Genomic DNA, 19982 nt, shown 5'->3' on the forward strand with positions numbered 1-19982 from the left:
TCCAGGAGAGCTTACCCGACAGAACTATAGCCAGTGACTCAGCAGCTGGTAGGAAACGGTCCCTTCTTGTCACAGCCAAGGAAGTTCAAGTTTTGTTACAAATGGCTACAAAATGGAAATGAATTTTATTGATCTAAGCACCAGGTACATTGCAAAAGTTCCTGAATGTACAGATTTTTTGTTATTGTTTATGTGAAAATTAACGAAAAACTTATCAGAAAGAAATACTTACTTGCTCCAAGTTTCAGAGGGAAGAGAAGCCAAAGAGGCAGAAAAATAGATTGAGGCAGGCTCTCAGAATTGACCTTTTCTGGGATATGATTCAAGTGTCACTCTGAGTGAGTGTCCTGATGAAGACCCTGAGATGGGCTTTCAAGAATGTGTAGGAGTGGAAGGGAGAGGATGACTCACAGATGAGACCCACACCCACGCTGATGGCTGAGCACCTTCCCCTCCGTCCTTTCTGTGGCTCTCTATGGCCATGTTTATATGCAACAAGAAGCAGGTTGGCTGGGACTTTACCCACTGCCTTTGGTTTTTATATAATGGACAGCATGAATAAATCAGATCAAAGCCGGCTTCTCTTTCCAGTTTACATTATTTAAGCAGTACTTGGAACAAAAAGGGAAATGGCTGCAAGAGCAGCCCATGAGAGGCCAAGTCACAACGACTTTATTCCTTGTTATAAAACAATTCATCCATGTGATAAAGATCAAGCAATACAGAGACATACAAATAATAAAATAAAATAAAAACCAGCTGGAATTCCCACCCACGAGGAGTAAACATCATCAGTGCTGGGCGACCCTTGTCCTGAGCACCTTCCAAAGTATGTGTACAGGATGAAGGATGGAAATAAAGATGAACAGATAGTTCTACAAAACTATGTTTTTATTTTAGTAGTTTGTTACTCATCCAGTTTTATGAAAGTATTATTAACTTTACTTCATTAATTTTACTTCACTTCAGAAAGAAATCAAACTGATATGGAACTGAGAGAATCACTAAACTTCATATAGATTTTTTTTTTCTCCAAGAGACATTAGCTCCTAAAAGATTGCTCTAAGGTTAAAAGAAAAAATGATTAGTAACATTAAGAGGCTGGAGACATTACATATCTTTGAATTACAGTTTCAATTTTAGATAATATTGATTGACTCCCTGCTATGAAATTTGAGGATGTTAGTAATTTCACACTTTGCTAAATTTTCCCTTGCGATTTTTCTGATTCCTATATTATTTTCATGCTGTGATAGTTTACATAATGGTTACATTATGCTTGGCAACCATAATTCTGACAATTGTTTAATATCAGTTCTATGTAAAAGGATTCTCTGCTCCTTCTCCATTGTTTGACCGAAGATTCTCCATTCTTGAGGTTTTAGTTCTGTAGGGTCCTATCCATCTGGATTTCATTTCAACTGGTTTTATCAAGAGGGGTCATGGGTGCTGGTTTTTCTGAACCATTTCATGCTTTCTCTGCTACCTCTTTGTTGTTGTGACATCTTGACCGGATTTCGTGTGAGTCTCACATTCTTTCCATTGGAATATTGTACTCATTGCTCCATTACTGTCTGGCTTTCAGTGTCGCTGCAGAGATGTGTAACCCTATTTTGTAGGTTACTTGTCTTTTCTTCTTGAGTGTCTGAATTACATTTTCTTTATCCTTGAAGTCTTGAGGACAAGTCTTGTGCAACTCTTAAAGAAAAATCCAGTGTTACTCTATTGATCCCATAGAGAAGGTGTTCATCAGTATATATGACTTGGGAACCTACTATTTGCTTTTCACTGTGAAACCTACAGAAAAATCACAAGAGCTGCCATTTATTGCCTCTTCTGTGCCAAACTCAGTACCATTCTAGGTGTTCTAGGAATATTATCTCAATTCTCCCACAAACCTTTGGAGTAGGAGTCATTATCCCCATTTTATAAATGAGAAAACTGAGCTTCAGTAATAATAGATAACTCACCAAGGATTACATAGCTACTAAGTAAAGCTGAGATAAAAAGAGATATATTTCACTTGCTTTATTCATGTCCTGGTTTTGATATCGTACCCTAGTTATATAAAATGTCATCATTAGCAACAGGTAGCTGACACAACTACCTGTGATTATATGATTACGTCAAAATAAAAAGTTAAAAGAAAAAAACAAAACAAAGTCTTCACCAACTAATACCTGAGACTGATTTAGAATGATATTGAGAGCCATGGTGGAAACAGAGGGAAAGCACAGAGGTAAAATGAGACACAAATTATACATAATGACAACCCCTTGCATTAGGGACCAATAGAGAGATACAACATAGGGAAGAGCAAAGGTTTTATCCTTTGGCAGGTAGAGGCCCAATGTCTCAGAGAGTAGTTGTTAAAGTGACTTTATCCAGTATATCAGTCAGTTAGTGCCACAGTAATACTATGTAACAAATTTCCCTGAAACTAAGGGGCTTAAGATAAAATTATTCTAACATTTATGAGTTTCAAGACCAGCTACAGTTCTACTGGACTAAATTGGACTCTATGCTCTGGGTTCCAGCTTCCAGGCTACAAATTGGATGAAGCTGTAATGCATGTGTCTTATTTGGGGCCCAGGCTAGAGGGGTATGTTTCTTCTGGCAGAAGTTCATAGCTTCCAAAGGGAATGCATGATAAACCTTAAGTTCAAGGTTCAGAATAATTTGTACACTGTCACCTCTGTCAACTTGCATGGTTCAAAGAAAGTCACATAGCCATGATCTGGGGAAGTACACTCTGCCATGGAGGTTTGGGTGGTAGGCTGTGGTGAGGCAGGGAAAAGAATGAATATTTGCTGAACAGTGATCAAATCAACCAGCCCTAGGATTCATAAACTTGTGGTATAAGGAGACTTTTCAGTCAAAAATAATATTTAAGGATTGTTACAATTTTTTGAAAACTTGTTTTGAGCCAAGTATCATGTTAGGCAATTTGCAAACACAATCTCATTTAATTCTCCTAGCCACCCAATATGATGACATTATTATTATTTCCTTTTCCAAGTTGAAAACCCTGAAGCTCAGACAAGTCTTGACCGTGGACATAGAGTAAGCCAGTAAGTGGTGGGGCCCTAATTCAGATCAAGACTGGGGCTTGTTTTCAACCAGCAACAGAAAACTACAAAACCTTTAATATTTATTAGATTACTTTGTGCCTAAATCCGTATACCAGAGAATACAATTTTGAACTTATGACTGCTTAGTCTTCATCAAAATATCTTATTAGATTACTTTGTACCAGAAAATAATAAAAAAACTTATGTATGTAAATGATCTGAATCCTTATACCAGGAAATACAGTTTCTAACTTGTGGCTACTTAGTCTTCATCAAAGTATCTGTTGAAAGAAATTATTTTTAGGGAGAATTACATAAAGGACATGCCATCTCTCTGTTCTTTCAAATATCCTGAAATCAGTGAGGTCAAATCAGATCGGGGCGAGCTAGGCTGTAGATCTGATTTTTCTGGCTCTTCCAAGAATTGCTCATGTCATGTTGAACTTTGGTGAGTGCCATTGGTTTAGATTAAGGTTAGTTCTAGCAAGTGGTCTACAGAAACTCACTGTAGTGTTTACTGTGAAGCTGTTCTGGAAAATGCTGTTGCTTCCATTACCCATGGGGTGCTCGGAAGAACATCCTGTAAGATTTTAGTACTATGAATAGTACTTTTCCTACTGTTTCCTACCATTGCACTAAAAGTACAAATGAATTAGTTTTATTTTTAGCCTATGGACGTTGTGAACTTTGTTGTGAGGTACGTACTGTTGAGTAACTTCTGTAAGGTTATATAGGCTTAAAAGTGGCAGAGCTGGGATTTGAACTCAGGCAGTCTAGCTCTAGAGTCTATATATATACACACACACACACACACACATATATATATATACATATATATATATATTTTTTTTTTTGAGATGGAGTTTGGCTCTTGTTGCCCAGGCTGGAGTGTAGTGGTGGCATCTCAGCTCACTGCAACCTCTGCTTCTCTGGTTCAAGTGATTCTCCTGCCTCAGCCTCCTGAGGAGCTGGGATTACAGGTGCCCACCACCATGCCCAGTGACAGAGTCTATATTCTTAAACACCAGGCCATGAAAGTGAATATCTAGATTATTTTATGTACCCAAAGCATGGTGGGCAGACTTCTAAGATGGCCCTCGGTGATTCCCACCTCCTGACATTCATGCCCCTGTGTAACCTGCCCCCCTACCCCACCAAACCTTGAGTATGGATTAACTTAGTTACTTGCTTTTTACCAATAGAATATGATAAAAGTGATGAGATGTTACCTTGGTGATTAGGATGCAAAAGATTGTAATGTTTATCTTATTAGCAGACTTTGTCACTATTGATGACTTTGAAACTCAGTCTTACTGTCTGCAAGAAACTGAGTCCTGCTAATGATCACACAAACTCAGAAGCAGGTCATTCCTCAGTCAAGTCTTCATAAGGGATCACAGATCCTGGGCTGACGCTTAGTGAGAGAATACGTGTGTGTTGTTTTAAGTTGCTAACTTTTGGGATAATTTGTTACATAACAATAGCTAACTGATATATCCAACTTTAGTCTCATTCCTACTTTTACTTTTTGATCCTAATGGTGCTTTTCTTCCTTCTTTTTTTTTTTGAGACAGAGTTTCGCTCTTGTTACCCAGGCTGGAGTGCAATGGCACGATCTCGGCTCACCGCAACCTCCGCCTCCTGGGTTCAGGCAATTCTCCTGCCTCAGCCTCCTGGGTAGCTGGGATTACAGGCACACGCCACCATGCCCAGCTAATTTTTTGTATTTTTAGTAGAGACGAGGTTTCACCATGTTGACCAGGATGGTCTCGATCTCTTCCTTCTTGTCATGGGTTGTGTTCCACTCTTCATGCAGTGACCTCTTCTGAGAGTGTAGTCAGTATAAATAGGCAAAAAAGAAGTGGATTTTGATTTAGGACTCAGGACTCTCTGACTCCCAAGTCCACGCTAGTTTCATAGAGGCTAGTTGAGGAATAATGACTAATTCCTGAAAGTATATCTATGCTACGTTACAGCATGGGTGGAGTGGTGAGAATTAAAGTAGGCTGCAAATTACAGAAAATAAAGAAGAGTTTGCACTCAATATGTTGAAAATAAAAAATTGTTGATGAGTTTTAATGCAGCAGATGAGAGACACATTTTAGGAAGATCCTAATGAAAATGAAGAAAACACTTCTATTAGTTATCTACTACTGTGGAACAAATCACCCCAAACCTAGTGGCTTAAAGCTACAATGATCTATTATCATCTTTCAAAGTTTCTATTGGTCAGGAATTCAGTAGTAGCTCACTGTGACCGTTCTGGCTTGTGATTGCTCCTAAGTTGTCAGTCAGGTGTCATCTGGGGCTGCAATCATGTAAAGGCTTGACTGGGGCTCAGGAATCCATTTCCAAGATGGCATCCTCACAACTTGGTGTTGGCAACTTGGTTCATTTTTATGTGGGTTCTCCACATGGATGCCTGGGTGTCCTCATAACATGGTGCCTGGCTACCTTCAGAGCAAGCTTTGGAATCCCTGTAAAGGATTTATATAACCCCTTATAGAGAAATCCATAGGTTAAATTGGCCATGTTTTTAACTAGAAGTTAAATCCTATTTAAAAACTCTCCTCATATCACATCCATACAGTGCAGATACTTTATTTAATCAGTGAAGAAATTTGTTGAAACACATTATATTCTTGGTGTGAAGTAGAGAAAACAATTTAAGATGTGGTTTTTCATTGCACATGTATTATCTGCTAGAGATATACAATATTTACTGGTCTTTACACTGCTTTTGTGATGCTAATAGAGTAAACACTACAACTTTTATGAGAAATTGAAATAATAGGCAGCAGGTGTGCATCATAAGACATTCCCCCACTCCACACACAAATTTCTCTAGAGGTATGAGATGAGGTATGAAATCAAACCAAGGAGGTGTTATGCGTCTGGTGAAATAAAACTAACAACACTAGAGCAGAACTCTTATATAATTATATTTTCCTCTTGGGGATTTCAGGATTTCCCTGAATGCTTTAAATGATCATTATCGTTATATTGTTCTGCATACATAGTGTTTTTTTTTCTGAAATTATTGATGAGGAATAAAACTGATTACCAGGCTGGCCACATAAAAAAAATCTATGAAGAAAAACTAAGACAAATTCCACTAGGAAAAGCACCATTAGGATGAAAAAATAAAAGTAGGAATGAGACTAAAGTTGGATATGTCAGGAAAGTAATTATTATGCAAAGATTTAGCATCTTCTTGACAAGGTATGGTTATCTTTTCAAAGACTTCATTAACCTCAAATTGGACAGCTCTCCCTAGCCTTTCAAAATGTCTCTAGTATACAGGTGGCCATTTGTTCTCTGAAAAGCAACACCTCAGTGATGATTGCTTCTGGGTTTAGCCTGATTTAGCTCCAGAGTTACACAAGGTATCTCTTCAGGGAACGCAGCTCAGATGCTTCCTCTGAAGAGCTGGTGTGCAAGTATTTCAGAGTTAAGATGGCATGTGAATTGTTCCCCAGAAAGTAGACACCATCAGTGAGTCCTAAAAAGGCTTCCTTGGTCATTTTCCTCCCTCTGAGCCTGGAGGTTCATGTGAATACATTGCTGACCTCAGTCCACTGCAATGAAGAAATACATAATTCCCATTTCTTTTTTTTAAAACACAGAAACATATAATAATCATTTTATTATTACTTGACTATTATCTTTAAAAAGGCATTGTTTTATACCCTCTATCTACAATGCTTTATTTAAAAACATTTTAATTGTGGTTACTTATAATATAAAATTTACCATATTAACCGTTTTTAAGTGTGCAGTTCTACGGCATGAATTACATTCACATTGTTGCGCAGCCATCATCACTATCCATCCCAGAGTTTTTCCAGCCTCCAAACTGAAACTCTGTCCCATTAAACAATAAATTCCCATTCCTCTTCCCCCCGAGCCCCTGACAGCCACCATTCTACTTTTTACCTCTATGAATGTGTCTACCTTAAGTGCTTCACATGAGTAGAATCATACAATATGTGTCATTTTGTGTCTGGTTTATTTCACTTAGTATAATGTCATTAAGTTGCACCTATGTTGTAGCATGTGCCAGCATTTCCTTCATTTGAAAAGCTGAGTAATAGTCCATTGTACGTCTATATCACATTTTGTTTAAACATTTCATCCCTTGATGCACACTTGAGTTGCTTCCATTTTTTAGGTGTTTTGCGAATAAAGCTGTTATCAACATGAGAATACAAATATCTGTTCAAGTTCCTGCTTTCTATCCTTTGGGGTATGTACCCAGAAGTAGAATTTCTTGATCACATAGAGAAGTAGAATTTCTGGATCATATAGTAATTCAATGTTTAATTTTTTGAAGAATCACCATATCGTTTTTCACAGTGGCTGCACCATTTTACATTTCTCCACATCTCATTATTTTCTTATGATAGCTTGTATGCATTTTCTATGTGTCAGGGACACTGATGAGGTCAATCTATGTGGATTTTTCTACTTTAAAAAATTGACATAAAAGTTACACACCATAGATTCAATGGTTTTTGGTATATTTATAAAATCTTGCTATAATCAATCTAATTCCAGAATATTTCCCTTAGCAGTGACTTACATTCCCCTCTTCTCCCAGCCCCTGGCAACCCTAATTTTTGTCTCTATAGATTTGTCTATTCTAGACATTTCATACAAATGGGTTCATACAATATATGTTTTTCTTGTGATTGACTTTCTTCATGTACAGAAATGTTCATGAGGTTCATTTATGTTGTAGCAAGTATCAGTAGTTTATTACTTTTTGTGGGTGAATTATATTCCACTGTATGAGTAGAAGTCATTTTGTCTATCCATTCATCAGCTGATGGATATTTGGGTTGTTTCATGTTTTGGCTATGATAAATAATGCTTCTGTGAATATCCATATATGGGTTTTATATACACATGTGTTTCCAATTCTCTTGGGTATATATGAGCCATATAGTAATTCTGTGTTGCTATCGACTGAATGTTTGTGTTCTGCTAAAATTAATATTCTGAAGTTCTAACCCCCAATGTGATGGTAATTGGAGGTAGGGACTTTGGGAGGTAGTTAGGCCATGAGGATGAAGCCCTCATAAGTGGCATTAATGCCCTTGAAAAGACACTAGAAAGATACTCTCTCTCTGCCACGTGAAGATACAGCAAGAAGGTGGCTGTCTGCAAACCAGGAAGAGAGGCCTCACTAGAACTTGAGCATGGTGGCACCTTGATCTTGTACTTCTCAACCTCCAGAAGTGTGGGAAATAAATGTATGTTTAAATCACCTAGTCTGTGGTATTGTGTTAGAGCAGCCTGAGCTGACTCAACCACTATGTTTAACATTTTGGGGAACCACCAAACCGTTTTCCCAAGTGGCTGCATCATTTTACATTTCTATCAGTAGTATATGATGGTCCTGGTTTCTCCACATCCTCACCACGACTTGCTATTGTCTGTTGTCTCATTGTAGCCATCTTAGTGGGTATGAAATGCTGTCTCATTGTGGTTTTTATTTGTCTTTCCCTGATTACTAATGATGATGAGCATCTTCTCATGCACTTAATGGCAATTTGTACATCAATGGCAATTTGTAAAAAATGTCTTTTTAAGTCCCTTGCTCACTTTTAATTGGACTATTTGCCTTTTAATTGTTGAATGGTGCCTGAATTATTGGATTCTCACTAAATGAGGATGGCAGTGGTATTGTTCCATTTGTGTAGATGAGAAGAGCTGACAGGTAGGAGAGCTGAAATTCCATCCCAGGTTTGCAACATGCCAGCACCTGAACTCCTAACCACCAGGCTACATGGCTTCTGCTGTTGTGAGATATTCACAGGACTGTTGTGTGCCAATGCAGTCCCAGTAGCACAATTTTTTTGCATTGAATAGTAGTTAGGGATTATCTTCAGGATCTACTTTTACCAGATTCATTGGATGGGCTGAATAGCTAAACTTCTGTTCTTAAAATACCCAAATCATCAGATTGATCAAAAGTTTCCATTCCCCATTAAATGTGCTAGTATCAAAGCAGAGTTTGTATATGGCTTCTTTGAGAGTTGATGTGTCAGAACATTCAGCTGCTCAGAAGGCTAAATGATAGCCTGCCCTGGGATCAGACTATGCTTCTTAAGGGTCCATTCATCTATAAGCTTGATTTTCAGACTTGTGTGTTTGGCAAGTATTTATCTCTTTTAAGTGCAACTGAATTATTGTCTCATGGTTAAGATACTTGTGAGTAGTTTGTAGATGCTTAATATTTGTTGGAAAAAAACCCAAACTTACAGGGTTGGCTAACGCCATGCTTTTCAAACTGGGTGCACTTGAATCACCCAGAAAACTTGTTAAAAAGAGGTCACTGAAGCACCACCCCAGAGATTCTGGTTGGGCCAGTCTGAGGTGGGGGTCCTGAAGATGTATGTCTCTTGCATGCTCCTGGGTGCTGCTGATGGACCAGTTTATGGGCCATACTTCGAACAGCACCAGGCAAGTGGTCAGTTTCCCAAGGCTTACTGTATTAGCTCCAATATTCTGTCTGGCTTTGAGTATATGGAAAAGTTGATCCCACCTCTTTCACACAGCCTCCATCCTCATTACTTAAAAAAAGTTTCTCATTAACTCAGGCCAGGCATTTTGCTGTCTTCTGAACAGAAATGGACCCATGCATGAAACTGTATCTTTCCCTTGTGTTCCCTCTTCCCCACGCTCTGTATGTATGGCAGAATTCTAAGACAGTCCTCAATATTGTGCCTCGTGCTGTGCACACTTCATATAATCCCCTCCCCCTGAGTATGAACAGAATCTGGGATTGATGTCACTCCTGTGATTAGGTGACTAATTCAGTTCACATTGAGTCAATCAAAAGGGCAATGAGCTAGGTGGATCTGACCTAATCAGGTCATGGCTTAAAAGGAACTGATTCCTCTCTGAGGTCAGAGTGGTAGAAACGATGAGGAGGCCTGGGGAGGGGGCCACATGGCAAGGGACTATGGACAGCTTCTAGGAACTGTGAGCAGCTCCCAGCTGACAGCCAGCAAGAGATGGGGCCTAAGTACTGCAACCATAAGGATCTGAATTCTACTAACAGCCATGTAAGCTTGGAAGAGGACTGTGAACCTTAGATGAGACCATAGCCCAGCTGACGCCTTGCTCGTGGCCCGGTGAGACCCTTAGCAGAGGACTCAGTCACTAGGTGGTGATTCGTTACACAGCAATAGAAAACTAGCAGAATATGGAGCACTCTTACTTTGCAACCCCACACCACAAATACATGTGCTTCATCATGCACAGCATAGGAACCCTCATCACCTCCTCAAGCTAGGGGTGGGCCCACACTTGAATAACCAAAACACCCATGGATTGGCACCCTCATTAAAAAAAAATCATGCTGTGTCCATTTTTAGCACCAAAAACAACTCCTAGAAACTTTGCAATTGCAGTTTTTCTTTCTTTTGACCCAGGTCAGCATTTAAAAATTGATACATAATGTTTGTATGCATTCATGGGGTGCATCCCATCTTGGGTATGTTAAGGGGAGGGGATCATGTATAATTGCAGGATAGCTGGTTGGAATTTGGGGCCATCTTAGACTATTTATCACGGTTGTGAAGCAGAACAGCCCATCCTTGGCAGCACTTCTTGATTTGGAAGTCCCCGAGGGTTCTGCTCTGATTCTATATGCAATTCATAAGCTAAGAGAAGTCCTATGGGGTAGGAGTCCTACGGAGTCCACCAATGGACCACCAAAGGAGTCCTACGGAGTTCACAGCCTACAGAGTCCACCAATATCTCCACCAATCTGCACACAGCACTAGCAATTGACCAATGCTGGGATCTATTCAGTGATTTTTCTTCTAACTCATTTAAAAGGCAAAATAAATACAGCATAATTTTCCAGTTCAAAATGTGTTTGGAAAAAACCCCAAGCCCTTTTTCTGTGTATGCTCAATGCAGTGACCCACCTTGAGTAAAGAGGAAGGAAAGGACAGTTTTAGTAGGAGGAAGAGGTGAAGAGAGGGCATTGTAGGAACAGTTCCATTCCAACAACACCTGCATTTGATTGGCCAAAGAGTCTTCCTGTTGGGGTAAATGCTGCTTTGAAGAGGCTAGTATTGGGTTTCACTTCCCTTGAGATCATCTCAGGGTCTACCTGCAGATGATAGTATGAACAGTAGCAGCTAAAACACATCTGAAACTTCCATACATCACTAGCAGCTGAAGGTTGGAGCCCTTAAAAAATGGTAATGGCAGGCCATAGGGAGGAGAGGAGAGAGGAAGTGAATCCATGGTTCTTTCTTTCTTTTTTTTTTTTTTTGCAAGATGGAGTCGTGCTCTGCTGGCCAGGCTGGAGTGCAGTGGTGCAATCTTGGCTCACTGCAACCTCTGTCTCCCAGGTTCAAGTGATTCTACTGCCTCAGGCCCCCAAATAGCTGGGACTACAGGCATGTGCCAGCATGCCCAGCTATTTTTTGTGTTTTTAGTAGAAACTGGGTTTCACCATGTTGGCTGGGCTGGTCTTGAACTACTGACCTCAAATGATCTGCCTGCATTGGCCTCCCAAAGTGCTGGGATTACAGGCATGAGCCACCATGCCCAGCCATTTATTTCATAAGATGGCTGTGCATTTTACCTTTGCCAAGAGCTACCCATTCCATCCAGCCTCTTAGATCAGTGAATGTGTTTGCCAAGTAGGTGAGGATATAGAAAAGGTTTTCTTTCTCCAATCCAATAGACATAAATCTCAGAGACCCTCCCAAATAGACAAATCATTTTGTATGTGATCCCAATGAAATATGCCTCAGAAAGCTGCCTTCACTCTTCATTCAGCTCCATATTCAGGGATACTCTCCAGTTCTGATTAAGGCGAGGAAACAGCATTCAACAAGCATGCACTGAGCATTTTTGGTACTGAACAGGATGCTACACTTAAGGGTTGGGCTACACTTAAGGGCTTCGATCGACTGTACCCTCAAGGGTCTACACATCTATCAGGATCCCTTGGGACAAAGATGAACAAAAGCTCTGGGAGCCCGGGGAAGAAACATTGAACATTTCTAGGGCAGATGAGAAATGATTTTAACATCTCTCTGGTCACCTGCTAATATTTTAAAGTCGGGATTATAAATAGGTGTTGGCTTCACAGCACTAAAGAGTTGAAAGCAACGAACACCTGAAACTTAAGTCCTGGTAAGAATCTGGCTCATTCTGCAGCTTTAGTTTTTGGGTTTGAAGAGACCTTTCCTGTGGCAACTTGCATTTATGGGAAAGAGATTGAAAGAAGGATCCGAAAAGCACCAGATCTGAAGGTTAAGAACCACTTCAAGTGATCTTTTTAATACTTCAGGCAAACTTCAGTTCACAAGTGACAGCCCTGCTTACTGCCTGCTTCTGTATGGCCCACAGGCTAAGAATGGCTTTGACATTTTAAAATGGTTGGAAAAAATCAGAAGCTAATATTTCCTGAAATATGAAAATTATATAAAAGTCACATTTCAGTGTCCCAAAATGAAGATTTATTCGAACCCAGCCATAGCCACATGTTTACATATGGCTTGTATTTGGGCTACAGCAGCAGAGTTGGCAGCTGCCACAGAGACTGTGTGGCCTGTACAACCTAAAATATTTACTGTCTGGGCTTTACGGAAGGACCTGCCCTAGGTAATGGGGTGAAATAAGTGGAACAAAACCATATACAACTTGGAAAATAAGTAGAACACGACATTCTGCCAATCTGTAAAGTAAGTTGAACAAAAACATACACAATTGTGAGTGTGGATTGCAAAGGCTGGTTAGGAGCTGGTCATAAAAGGGTGGCAAGAGGCCGAGAAGTATGGGTACATTTAAAATCAAATCAATTTCAACATTTACATCTCTTGATTGCAATTCAAGTGTAGTAAATAAATGAATTGAACAAAACCAAAGTGTTTCTCATTCTGGTAAGAGCTGAGGGCAGTTGGGTCCATTGAACCAGTTACATCTAAGCCCAAGTCTTCTGGAAAGTTCTTATTGAGATGACTAAGGAATAATTCACATGTTTGAAAGAAACATTGAGATTCAGTTTCACCCTGAAAACAAACTGACTTGGGTGCTGAACCACTTGACAATTGTCAAGGTCGATTTTTCCCCCTTTTCCTCTTACTCTCCTGCCTTTTTATCTTGATCAATCTGCCTGCATTGTGGTTGACTCAGGTCATTGACAAATATTTATTGATCATACAGTGTTTTCTAGGCACTGTTATAAGTATTTGCAATTTGCTAGTGAACAACCAGCTCAAAGTTATAGTGTAATAGGAGTGTCGAAAAATCCACAAGATAAATATGTGAAAGATACAGCATGTTAGACAGTAAAGAGAGGCAAGAGGAAAACTCCAGATTGTTCAGGCTGGGAGATGTTTCACTTTTAAACAAAGTGACTGATGGTGATATGAGCTCCTGAGAGAGGTCTTATTGGCTGGTCTGGAGGATCAACATTGGCATCAGGAAACATCGGTGAGTACCTGGGTGTCCCCCGGTAGGCCAGCATCAGCTCTAACCACAGGGGAAAATACGACCAGGCGGAAACGTCAAGAAAGCACTGGGAAAGCTTTTAAATTTCTAACCTACTAATTTCAAATTCAAGATAATTCTTGAAGCCTACTGGAAACATAATTTGTCAAGTGAATTGACATGATTGAATGAATCCAGACAGCAGTCAAACACCAATGGAATGGACACAGCCTGGCTGTCGGAGGTATTTCTGCATTCCCTACTGTTATTTGATGGTGGGTCTTCCTAGGGGGCTTTTAGTACCCTAGCCTCGGATGGAGCTTTGCTGGAGCCACATCTTACATTTACCTAGAACCCCACAAATGGGATTTTGATGGATTTAAATAACATACCCTTAGCAGGTATGGTGAATAACACTCTGAAATCCAGCAAAACTGATCTTTCTTAGGTACTTGTTAACTTCTTTTGTATTGGTTAGTATGCTCAATCATCATCTTAAAGTAATAGATCAAATTAAGATTGAATTAGCTTGGTCTCTGCCCAGAAAGTAATTTTCTGAGTTTATATGCTAAATTTCATTGTTTGGAATAATTTTGGATATGTGATATGTTTAGTATCAATACACACACATTGACATATCTTTTTTTTGGAAACAGGGTCTTGCTCTGTCACCCAGGCTGGAGTGCAGTGGCGTGATTTAGGCTCACTGCAACCTCTGTCTCCCAGGTTCAAGTGATTCTCATGCCTCAGCTTCCTGAGTAGCTGGGACTAGATGCACATGCCACCATGTCTGGCTAATTTTTTGTATTTTTCATAGAGATGGGGTTTCACCATGTTGGCCAGGCTGACATATCTATATAAATGAAATGATATATGAAAGATGCATAAACTATAAATATATGTAATGTATTATATGTATATTTATATATGATAAACATACAGTTACATGTCCATATTATCCAGTTACATCCAGATAACCAGACAACATATTTTCTATATATCTGTTTACCTTATAACATACATTATTTATAATTGTATATTACATGTATGTATATTTATATATACCATCATACAGATATAAATAGAAATATATTTTTATATCTTTTATACCTATAAAATAGGTATATTATATATTTATAAGTATTATGTATAAATATCCACATTTTAGTATATCACTATATATAATGTATAAGTATGTATCAAACCATATCTTTATTAAATATAGGTGTGGTGGAGCAGATATATAATGAGGCTACATTTATATATTTATGCATAATGTCTCCCTGGTTTGTTTGGAATTATTTTTTTAAGCTGAGTAGGGAACTGGAGTTTAATTTGTTTCTGGAAAGGAGTTGATGTAATTTGAATAAAAAATAAACAGACTTTCCATTAGGTTTGAAATGTAATTTGTAATGTAAATGTTGGCGAAAATGGCTATTTTTCTTTTCTAGGAACCTAAACCATTTGTGGAAGGGCTCTGTTCTCTTTGGAAAAATAATAGAGGCCGCGCAGTCATTCAAAGGGAAGATAAAGTTCAAAATCAGCTAGTTTCAAAGATACCAACATCCCTGGGGAGGTGGCGGGGGCGGCGGGGAGGGCCAGTGTGCTGTCTCCTCTGGGCTGCGCCTCGGTGCCTTTTACAAATCACAAAGGGCAGAACGCACTCACAGACATTTTTGCTCTAGGGCCAGAACCGAAACAGAATGGAAGAGAAGAGGCATCATAATTGGACGAAGCCGATTCTTTTTTCCCTGAGTACTACGTGTGTATAATATTATATTGAAAATTTAAAATTTTCAGTATAATTAGGACATAGAGATCGTTGTTTTTTTTTCCTCCTAACTTTACTACAGTTCCTCAGTGTAAATGAAAATCACCTGAAAATTTATCAGCTCTTTTACACTTATTACCTCACGTTATTTCATTATTCCCCCAGTTTCTTGGTGATGACAGACCAGAAAAATCGGGGGGAGCCTGGCTCCCCCTCCTTGCCTGACTAGACTTTGTGATCTTATGGTTTGGGGTGTGCCCTGGGCACCAAGATGTTTTAAAGCCCCCAGCATGATTCTGACATTCTAGCATTCTCACTTTGTAGGGGAATTATGTAATCCTTCAAGACAGCTGAGAGCCTCAGCAAACTGCATTTAGTCTTCGTGATTCTCATCACACTGATTAAAAGAAGCGAATCCCTTTTCTTGAATGACAAAGCAATCAGCACCTGTGTTAATTAACATGTATTGTTTCGGTATTTGTATTTTACTGAGAGGCCAAGATTTGCTAAACCCATGGAGTGTGCATTTGTGACTACGGATGAGAGAAATAGATGATTTACCAGAGCTAAGATATGAGGTAGTTATTGCTTTTACTGTTTCCTTTCCTTGCAATTTCAGGTTTGGGCCCCTAGCACCTTTGATTAAAGGAGAGAAGAAGCCACGCAGCAAGGGTAGTCCTGGGATGCTGTTCGCATCGTCCAAAATATTGATGAAGTTGGCTAGAGTGGGGACCCATAGTGTGGGACAGATACAGAAATGGGCTCAGGCATCAGATAATTCAGCCAGATAAGACTGACATCTTAGAAAAGACCTCACCTGTGTATATGCTGGCTTCTCCATCTCATCCATAAAGAGAAACAGAGAGCCCCTGCCGCAAGACTTGAATGAGCTCATAAACAAAAGCACTCCACAGGGTTTGGGGCATATAGCATCTGCTCAGTAAATGAAAAAATATTACTACTTTGGAGCAGCCCTTTATTTTTTAAGGCGGTGATAAAGTATCTTTTAGAATGCAAACATCTTTTTCTTTTTTCTTCTTTCTCTTCCAAAGGAAGAAGGTGAAAGTGTGGAGATGAATGTCTTTAAAAGTGACATTCACACCTAAGTGTGAAGTCTAGGTGTTAACCTGAGTGAGAAATCTTCAAAGAACAGAGTAACTTCACAGGGAGCTCTGCTGCCTGCCCGGAGCAGAGTGTTCCGCCTGGCGCTTCTCGCATCATGAACTTGGTGCTGGTTATTTCTTTACTTCTCAAACCCCCATGGATCATTCTTTCTCTGCATTGCTCTTTCTCCATGGACTGGATATTGCTAGAGACTGAATGTGTGTCTCTCCAAAATTCATGTTTAAATCTAACCCCCAAGGTGATGGTGTCAAGAGGTGGGGCCTTTGGGGGCTGCTGAGGTCATGAGGGTGGAGCTTTGTGAACGGGATAAGTACCCAGAGAGCTCCCTTGCCCTTCCACCATGTGAGGACGCAGCGAGAATGCGCTATGGCCCCACCACGCATCTATGAACCAGGAAGTGAGTCCTCACCAGACACAGTGTCTGCTGGTGCCTTGATCGTAGGGTTCCAGCCTCCAGAACTGTGAGTGATAAATGTCTGTTGTTCATAAGCTGCCAGTCTATGGTGTTTTGTTAGAGCAGCCTGAATGGAGTAAGACAGAAAATTTTCGCAACTCTTCATTTTGCTGTAGCTGATTTTACTTTTGTTATTTCTTTACCGTTTGTTTTTTTTCTCCCTTAATTACTCTCTGATGGATGAAACATGGTCAGGACTGGACCCAGAGTAACAGAACCTGGACCTCAGCCTCGTCCTGCCTGAATGTAGAGCACAGGCTCTTCTCATTAGTGACCCCTTGGTGCTTCCTGTTATTTACAGCCGTAAGCCCCCACTGTCATGTGAAAGCAGTGTCATTGTTTTTATGCAGGATTCTTTATGGGTCTTGTTCAGGGCAGCCAAAGGACATTTGCAAGGTTGAGTCAGCATTTGGGGGAACAACATTTTCTGTCTCTGAATATCTGTTTGACATCTGCTTTTCTGGGATCTCAAAATTTGAAGCATCTGGGACAGTTTTAAGCAGAGGCACATCTATAGCTAGAGAACTGGTCAGGAAATCATTTGGTTTAAGAATTGGGTCCCTAAGATCTCCTGAACCGTCTGTCACTCTTAGATGGTGGAGGACACCTAGAACAGAGAACAGGAAGGGATGAATGTATTGTATGAGTGTCTCAATCCTGAACGAGTCTTCCCTTTTAGTTTGGGCACATATATGATTCCTTGCACTCTACGTATATATTTTCGGAGTATTTCTCACCTGTTAAGATCATTTCCTAATATATGTAATATGCTTCACAGGATAGTCTAGTAAAATGATAGCACTGTGTCTATTTGTTAATAGCAAATCCAGGAGTGACTCAGCTTTACTTCTGGAGTATGTCAACCGGAGTAAAAACTTGACCATGAACACTGATGACCTTTATCTTTGCATCAGCAAGTCCTAGATGAACAAAATCATTTATTATCTCTGTCACCTAAAGATATTGACTGCCAACATTTTAGTGAATCTCTTTCCAATCTTTGAATTTTTTAACATCTGCATTCTAAGGTTGTGATTACACTGAATATATAATTCTATACTATGAATTTTAATATTACAATGTTTTTCTTTATGTTTTTACATATTCATTTCAAACAATATATTTAACGGCAGCATAATTTCCTAAATACTTTCTTCCTCTGTTCTGTGTCTGCCTCAAGGATTCAGTAAATAATGACTTATAAAGTTAATGCATATTAAATAGGATTTTGGCTAATGTGGTCTGTATTTTTGTGATCTAGATGGATCATATATGGTACTGGAAATAAAATACAGTACCTAGGAGATATTGCAGATTCAGTTTCAGACCACCACAGTAAAGTGAATAGCACAACAAAGTGAGTCATACGAAGTTTCTGGTTTGCCACTGCATATAAAAGTTATGTTTACATTATACTATAGTCTATTAAGTGTGCAGTTGCATTATGTATAAAAATACAATGTAATTAATTAAAAATAATTTATTGCTAAAAATGCTCATGATCATCGGAGCCTTCAGCAAGTCATTACTTTTTTTTACTGGTGGGGGGTCTTGCTTTCATGTTGCTGGGTGCTGACTGACCAAGGCGGTGGTTGCAGGAGGCTAGGGTGGCTGTGGCAATTTCTTAAAATAAGACAGCAATGCAGCTCACTGCTTCAGTTGACTCTTCTTTCATGGAAGATTTTTCTGTAACACGTGATGCTATTTGACAGCGTTTTACCCCCAGTAGAACTTCTTTTAAAACTGGAGTCAATCCTCTCAAATCTTGCTACTGCTTTGTCACCTAAGTTAATGTAATAGTCTGTATTCTTTGTTGTCATTTCTACAGTGTTTACAGCATCTTTACCAGGAGTAGAGTACATCTCACGAAACCACTTTCTTTGCTCATCCATAAGAAGCAACTTCTCATCCATTCAGGTTTGCTGATGAGGTTGCAGCAATTCAGTCCCACCTTTAGGTCACACTTCTAATTCTAGTTCTCTTGCTGTTTCCACCACATCTACAGTTACTTCCTTCACTGAAGTCTTGAACCCCTCAAATTCATCCATGAAGTTTGGAATCAACATCTTCCAAAGTCCTGTTAATGTTGGTATTTTGACTTCCTCCCATGAATCACGAATGTTCTTAATGATATTTAGAATGGCGAATCTTTTCCAGAAGGTTTTCAATTTACTTTACCTAGATCCGTCAGAGGAATCACTATCTATGGCAGCTATAGCCTTATGAAATGTATCTCTTAAATAATAAGACTTGAAAGTCAGAATGGCTCCTTGATCCATCGGCTGCAGAATGGATGCTGTGGTAGCAGGCATGAGAACAATGTTAATCTCCTTGTACATCTCCATCAGAACTCTTTCATGACCAGGTGCACTGTCAATTAGCAATAATATTTTGAAAAGAATCTTTTTTTTAAGCAGCAGATTTCAACAATGGGTTTAACATATTCAGTAAACCATGCTGTAAACAGATGTGCTGTCATCCAGCCTTTGTTGTGCGATTTCTAGAGCACAGACAGTACATTTAGCGCCATTCTTAAGATTCCTAGGATTTGAGGGATGGCAACTGAGTGTTGGCTTCAATTTAAAGTCACCAGCTGCATTAGGCCCTAACAGGAGAGTCAATCTGTTCTTTGAAGCTTTGAGGCCTGACATTGACTTTTCTGTAGCTATGCAAGTCTAGATGGCATCTCCTCCCAATAGAAGGCTGTTTCATTTACATTGAAAATCTGTTGTTTAGTGTAGCCACCATCGTTAGTCATGTTACCCTAGGTCTTCTGGACAGCTTGCTGCAGCCTCTCCATCAGCACTTGCTGCAGCACGTTGCACTTTTATGTTAGGACGATGACTTCTTTCCTTAAATCTCATGAACCAACTCCTGCTAGCTTCCAACTTTTCTTCTGCAGCTTCCTCACCTGTCAGCCTCCATAGAAGTGAAAAATTAGGCCCTCACTCTGGATTAGCTTTGGTTTAAGGGAATGTTGTGGCTGGTTTGACCTTCTAACCAGAACACTCAGACTTCCTCCATATCAGTACTACGGCTGTTTCACTTTCTTATCATTCCTATATTCCCTGGAGTAGCAGTTTTAAGTTTCTTC

The 19982-nt window shown here is 39.5% G+C and overlaps 1 long non-coding RNA gene across 1 annotated transcript in view; it reads left to right on the top strand.

Moving 5' to 3' along the window:
* Positions 1 to 16837: 16837 nt before the first annotated feature.
* LOC105704639 (uncharacterized) overlaps positions 16838 to 19982 on the top strand; it is a 28609-nt gene continuing 25464 nt past the window's right edge. The window contains exon 1 of the long non-coding RNA XR_001104498.2: positions 16838 to 16895. This is a non-coding gene — a long non-coding RNA (uncharacterized LOC105704639). The remainder of the gene's footprint in view (positions 16896 to 19982) is intronic.

The sequence above is a fragment of the Aotus nancymaae genome, unplaced genomic scaffold (genome assembly GCF_030222135.1).
Source record: "Aotus nancymaae isolate 86718 unplaced genomic scaffold, 86718_ANA_hifiasm-v0.15.2.pri h1tg000058l, whole genome shotgun sequence".
Lineage (NCBI taxonomy): Eukaryota > Metazoa > Chordata > Mammalia > Primates > Aotidae > Aotus > Aotus nancymaae.